The sequence below is a fragment of the Quercus lobata genome, chromosome 5 (genome assembly GCF_001633185.2).
Source record: "Quercus lobata isolate SW786 chromosome 5, ValleyOak3.0 Primary Assembly, whole genome shotgun sequence".
Taxonomy (NCBI): domain Eukaryota; kingdom Viridiplantae; phylum Streptophyta; class Magnoliopsida; order Fagales; family Fagaceae; genus Quercus; species Quercus lobata.
This window is the reverse complement of record NC_044908.1, coordinates 42,080,812-42,087,222: the sequence shown is the minus strand read 5'-3', so window position 1 is coordinate 42,087,222 and position 6,411 is coordinate 42,080,812. Positions and strand designations below refer to the sequence as shown.

General features: G+C 32.6%; 1 long non-coding RNA gene across 1 annotated transcript; it reads right to left on the bottom strand.

Moving 5' to 3' along the window:
• Positions 1–2,869: 2,869 nt before the first annotated feature.
• LOC115989465 lies at positions 2,870–4,971 on the bottom strand. The gene is made up of 3 exons (XR_004091943.1): positions 4,828–4,971; positions 3,924–3,993; positions 2,870–2,959 (listed from the first exon to the last, which is right to left on the bottom strand). It is a non-coding gene; the product is annotated as an uncharacterized LOC115989465 (long non-coding RNA).
• Between the last annotated feature and the right edge of the window lie 1,440 nt (positions 4,972–6,411).

Here is a 6,411-nt window from a genome sequence, read left to right as displayed (position 1 = left end):
ATGCCAAAGTCAGTGGCTTTTTCCTTAAGCCGACATACACACACTACAAAAGAAGCGTACACGTGTGTGTGTGTGTTTTTTTCTTTGGTTGGGGGTGGGGGGGGGCGGGGGGGGGTCTCTTTTAGTGAGTTGGAGGGGAAAAAATTTTTGTGTGGTACATACCACATGCCAAAGTCAGTGGCTTTTTCCTTAAGCCACCTTATGTGACATACACAGACTACAGAAGAAGCGTACGTGTGTGTGTGTGTGTGTGTGTGTGTGTTGGTAGGGGGAGGAGGTCCTTCTATTCTTGCATCAAAACAGAGAGAGAGAGAGAGAGAGAGAGAGAGAGAGAGAGTTTTCTTCTTCTCTTAATGTTATGCCACACAAGGCTTTCTTGTGAAAAACAAATTGAGGTTTTCTCTAAGAAGGCTTTCTAGTTGTTGCAATTACTAAGTAATATAGTATTCAGGGTGGGGTTCTCACTACAATAGTGGTCACATTCTCTATTATTCCCTTAATTGATAAGTTATTTTTTATTACTTCTATTAATGCTATTTTGGGTCTTCCTCTACCTTTTTCAATTACCTCAATGCATTAATTGTTCTCTTCTAAACAAAACCAAATCATCTCATGCGACTCTCTCACATCTTCTCATCAATAGAAATTACCCCTATCTTTAAGTGAATTTCCTCATTTTGAATTCTTGTTTCGTGAATTTCTACTTATTCATCTTAATATTCTCATATAAATTACACTCATTTTATGAATGTGTTACTTCTTAACAACCCAACATTCAGTACCATAAAAGCATAGCTCGTCATATATTAGTGTTATAAAAATTTTTCTTTAACTCAATAAGTCTTCAGCAATCATACAATACTCATGATGCACTTCTACACTTTATCTACGCTACTCTTACCCTATGATTACACCATCTTCAATCTTTCCATTTTTATGAATTATTGATTCAAGATATCAAAAACTCTCACTCTTTAGTATTCTTGGGCATCAAGTCTTACCACCCCTTTATCTGTATTTCTACTTTCACTAAACTTGCATTAGTCAAAAGTCTTTGGATTGTAGAGCTTCGCATTGAATTTCTAACTTGTCATTAGCTCCACTTTTAATTTCATCCACTAAAACTATATCATCTGCAAAAAGCATACACCAATGGACTTTCACTTGAATTGATTTAGTGAGTTCATCCACTGTTAGTGTAGAGATATGGACTTAATGCTAATCCTTGATACAAATATACTATAATAGAAAAGTCACTTGTGATTGCACCACTTCTTCTCATACTAGTTACAACTTTGTAATACATATCCTTAGTCAACTTAGCATACTTTAAAGGAATTTCTTTCTTTTCCAAAACCTACCACATTCGGTACTTTATTATGATTCAAAGTTTTATAGCATGCTATAGTAACATCTAAAAATAAATTACCACCATAGCACATGCAAATCATTTCCCCTTTTATTTTGCTCGCCTCTCTCTCTCTCTCTCTCTCTCTCATCCAATTACATAAACATAGAAAAATATTTTGGGCTAGTAATGGAGGAGATGAGGCTCTACATCATGCAAGGCTAAAGGCTTTCGGTAGCTCAATTAAGGATTTGAGTGTGGGATTACCAATTGGAGTGCAAATAGTGTGGTGGGTTTACAAATTGAATGGGTGGCGTGGATTGCAATGACGTGGGGTGGTTCGCAAATCAGCGTGGGTTTGCAAATTAGAGTTCATATCAACTTGGTTGTGGGTTTGCGAATTGATTTAGGTAACTATGGATCTGCGTTGATTTATGGTGGCCATGGTTGTTGTATTGTCTTTTTTGAGATTTTGTGGGGTGAGTAACCCTCCCCGCTTTGCCCCGTGCAGGTTTTTCCCGCCCCACAAAGGTGGTGGAACAGGAATGGGGTAAGATTTTAGCCCCACATCACAGGGTGGGGCGGGGCGGGGCGGGGCGGGAATGAGTTTAGACTTTTTAGACCCACCTTTCTCTTCCCCGTGTTGCTAAAGATTATAATTGTAAATTTTTCATACCTTAAAACCCTATTATTTAAACAAACATATCAATATTAGCTTATTTTATTCTACTCAATGTGGTTCTCTGCCTTTATTTTGTTATGTATTATACTATGATATATAAATATATATATATATATATATATATATCTATGTATATTTTTTATGATTGTCTTGTTAAACATTTGGATATATTATTCAATTTTTTTCTAAAAATTTATTTGATTTGATTTGATGGGATGAATTTAGTTATAATTTTAAGTATATTTTTATTAATGAAATAGGTTTCATTAAAAAAATTGTACTAGTTGTAGGGCAAGTTAACAAAAAGTAAAGTTTTACAGGATGGGACGGGGCCCTAAGGGGCGGAGATGGGTAAGAAAGTTTTCCCTGTTAGATGGGGCAAGACAAAACCATGTGGGACGGGGACAAAGACCTCATCCTTCGGCCTCGCCCCACCCCATTGCCATCCCTAGGTGAGTTGCCAAGTTTTGTGGGTTGTTGGGTTTTGTGGGTTGCCAATTTGCATGGATTGTTGGGTTTTGCTCCTGGTCAAGAATTGGGAAAGGAAAAAAATGAATATTTTAATAAGATGTAACACAAAATATCGAATGAAACATAGGATATGTGTCACGACCCAAATCTATGGAACATGAATTTAGATACATGACTAACTTGCTGAACTTATATAACTTACTAAACATAATTAAACCAAAATAAATTAAAGCTCCATAGAAACAATACTCTTAAAACCTCTTACAAAAATCCAAACTCCACGAATTTAGAATAATCTCCAAAATACAGTGAAATCTAAAGTGGAATTAAAAAAAAAAAAAAAAAAACTAATAATCTTTTAAGACTTCAAGTATTATTGACTTCGCCTAAAACTCTCATGCTCTACCTTACACCTTACGAAGCAATCCAAAGGTTCTGTTCCCCAACTAAACTTTAATCTGAAAATTGTAATTGATGAGGTGAGCCATACATCCAGTAAGTAATTATACAAAATACATAATGGAATAGAATCAAGCAAAGCACGAGTATTTTACTTTTTCGCAAACTCATTCAATGATATCAAAAATAATTATTCCACAAAGCATATAATGAATCACTTAATACATATGTAATCACATCTTAAGATCATTTGAAATCACATACATAAAATTAATCAGAGCACAGTTTCACATATTCATATCACATATTCTCACATACAATCCTATGAGCGGATACCAACATCTAACCCCTGCTGGTGAGGGATCAATACATATTCTTACATACAATCTTGTGAGCGGATTTACACATATATCTGATATATCTGATCAATTCTAAAAACACTTATTTTGAGTCACATATCACAAAGCAAAGTTTATATAAAATATAATAATTTACTTGATATTAACAATTTCTTTTCAAATATAGAGGCATATCAAAGATCACAATATCGAATAGAACATAAATCAAATGATGCTTGACTCTCTTAGGGAGTGAATAAGAACTAAAGAGTTTATATAAATATTTTACAATTCTTGAGTAAGTCTGAAATCTCAATTTTCTAAAAGAAAAGTTTCAAACACCATTTGGAGAATAAGAATATGACTTTAAAATCACCTGGTTTTACACAATTTAAAGATCAATAACCTTTTCGAAAACTTACTTTGAAACTCATTTATTTTTAGAAAATAGTTTAGTTTATAAATCATCTTTTAAATGAGATTTGGAAATTCAAAACATTATTTCAAATTCGAAGTCTCTCTTTAAAACATTGTCTAAAAGTCGAAGTTTCCCTTTCAATAATGTAAAAATAATGCTTTCGATAAACTTTAGGAAACGTAAGCTTTAAAAACATAACTTTTGAAAACCTTTAACTTTTAAGAACCAAAAGAATAAAACTTGTGCATATCATGCATAATTACTTACAGCACTTGAATCCCTCTTAAAGTCCAGCTGAAACAACCTCCAAAGGCCTCGAAACACTCTTAAATAAGACCTATATTCAATCATAGAAATTACTTACTATCCTCCACAAAATATGAAACTTATTGAATTATACAAACTGACTCACTAGGAAAAATACTGTGCAAAACTGATAACACTTTAACACTAAATTAAAGTTTCTCTAACCAATAATATTCCCTTGCATTAATCGAAACTCATATTGCCATGAGGAAGGCAGTAGCCAAAATATCGTTGACCTAAGATTTAATATAAAACCCCAATGAAAAAATGTAAGAGCCATATACCTGAATAGATATTTGTAATCCATGGCTTGTTCTAGAGACACACAGTGGCCAAGCTAGGATTTAATTATATAACTCTGATGAAAAACGTGAAGGCCATGATCATTAATAATATTTGATCCATGTCTATTTTCATGGGTACACACGGTGGCAAGATCATTGACTTCAAACATATTATATATGTACATGTCCGTAGGAACTAGGAAGGCATATACCATAACCATAGATCCTTGAAATTCAGTGGCTCAACTTTTGGATTATATATATATATATATATATATATTTAAATCCCAGCGTTAAACTTAAAGCCATCCTAACATTAAAGCCATCCTATAATATATATAAATATATGTTAACCACAGTTGAAGCTTTACAGCCGTGTTCTTGAATTAGGAATTGAAATTCCATGAATCTGTTCAAGAACCCACATACTAGGCAGTGGGCAATCCAAGATTTAATAGCGTAAACAACAATTCTAGGAAACCAAAAAGAAACCCCTTTTTAACAATCTACACATCACTAAAGTTTTCCATGATAAAATTTTAACTCCTTAATAATTTGTTTCTAACGGTGAGAAATCATACCTTGAACAATTGGTTGTCTCTTCAATTAATTCCAAGGAAAAGTACACCTCCTAGCTTCCTTGGTGATGAAACTCTTTTTATGAAAACCCTAATTATCTTTTCCTCCACCTTATATTTTAACACTTAAGAGATGTGGGCTTGGTGGGATAGTGGGCTGGAATTTAAAATTCACTTGAGCTTATCTCTTTAGACTCCAAGAACTCAAAATAATCATAAAATTGTATGCACTAAAATTTTAATTTTCTCACCTATTTGTAACACCACAGAGTTGTCTACTCTCATCTTACTGTACACACACATATAGTACCTCAACTCTATATTAAAATTGACAAAGTATAGTGATAATCATAAAATCAAAATTAGGGTATTACAATATGTTTTAATAATTGATAAAATGGTTTTGGTAATGTGAGATAGATTTCATTTTTTAGAGTCATGTTAAAGGAATAGCGGATATATTAGGACAGTTGTTAATAAATTGTTTTAAGAAAGTTTTTATATTACTTTCATAAAAAAATATTTAAAAAAAAATCTTAAAAAAAAAATCACTTTATTATTTTTTAATAAAATGTATCTAAAAATATTTTATAAATTCATACTTCTAGAACATCCGTTAATTTTTTTACAAATCTTTATTTTTATTTATTAGGGGCAGATACTCCTCTCTTTTTTTTAATTATTATTAGAGGCAGATACCCCAGCAATGGGTTGAACGTTAAAACTTGAAAAGAACTCAAAATAAAAAGGTGGGAGTGGGAGTGGGAGTGCCGTGTTGGTTGGAATGTAGGAAGGATTGGTGTCGGCATCGTAGGGGAGTTGCTAGCTACTAAAAACTGTACTTAAAAAACTGTACTTTTTTTTGGTATGTGTTACATTATTAGCCACGTGGACGTGGACATGGACGTGGTGAAAACCCTCCTTCACTTTGTTCAACTAATCTCGCCCTTTTTTTTTACTTTATCGGAAGTTCACCTAAAAATCAATGAAAGAGATGTGTAGTTTCACTTTCACTTTCACCTTTACTTCCTCTCTCCAAGGAAAACTTAACTCAACCTCCACGTCACTTTCACTGTGACTGAGCTGTATCCACGTCATTATCACTTACAAAACCCCATCCATATTTTCCTTTTCTGTGATTGGCCAGCATTAGTGGTTCTGTGACTATTTGGTCAACAGAGTTTAATAGGCTGTCTTATACAACAGGTTAAAATCAATATTTAATATTCTATTCATAAATATTGAGATAACACGCATAATTTTTATATGTACAAAATTACTAGAATGATGTTTAAAATATTATTATAAATTAATTATTAAAGATTAACAATTAAGTAATTTAAACAATCATTTATTTATTATATTGTTAGAATCCACCAATTAGGTTCATAATTAATATTTACTATTTACTAATCATATTCATGGTCCTTCGGCCACTAGTGAACAAAACCAAAAAGTGATTCTAAAAAAAATAAAAAAACCAAAATTCGAGTTAGAGAAGATCAGTGAGTTACTTCCTTAATTTTCACATGTAACTAATGCATGCCAACTGGAATTCAAGGACATAAAAGCAATGGCAGTTTGTGT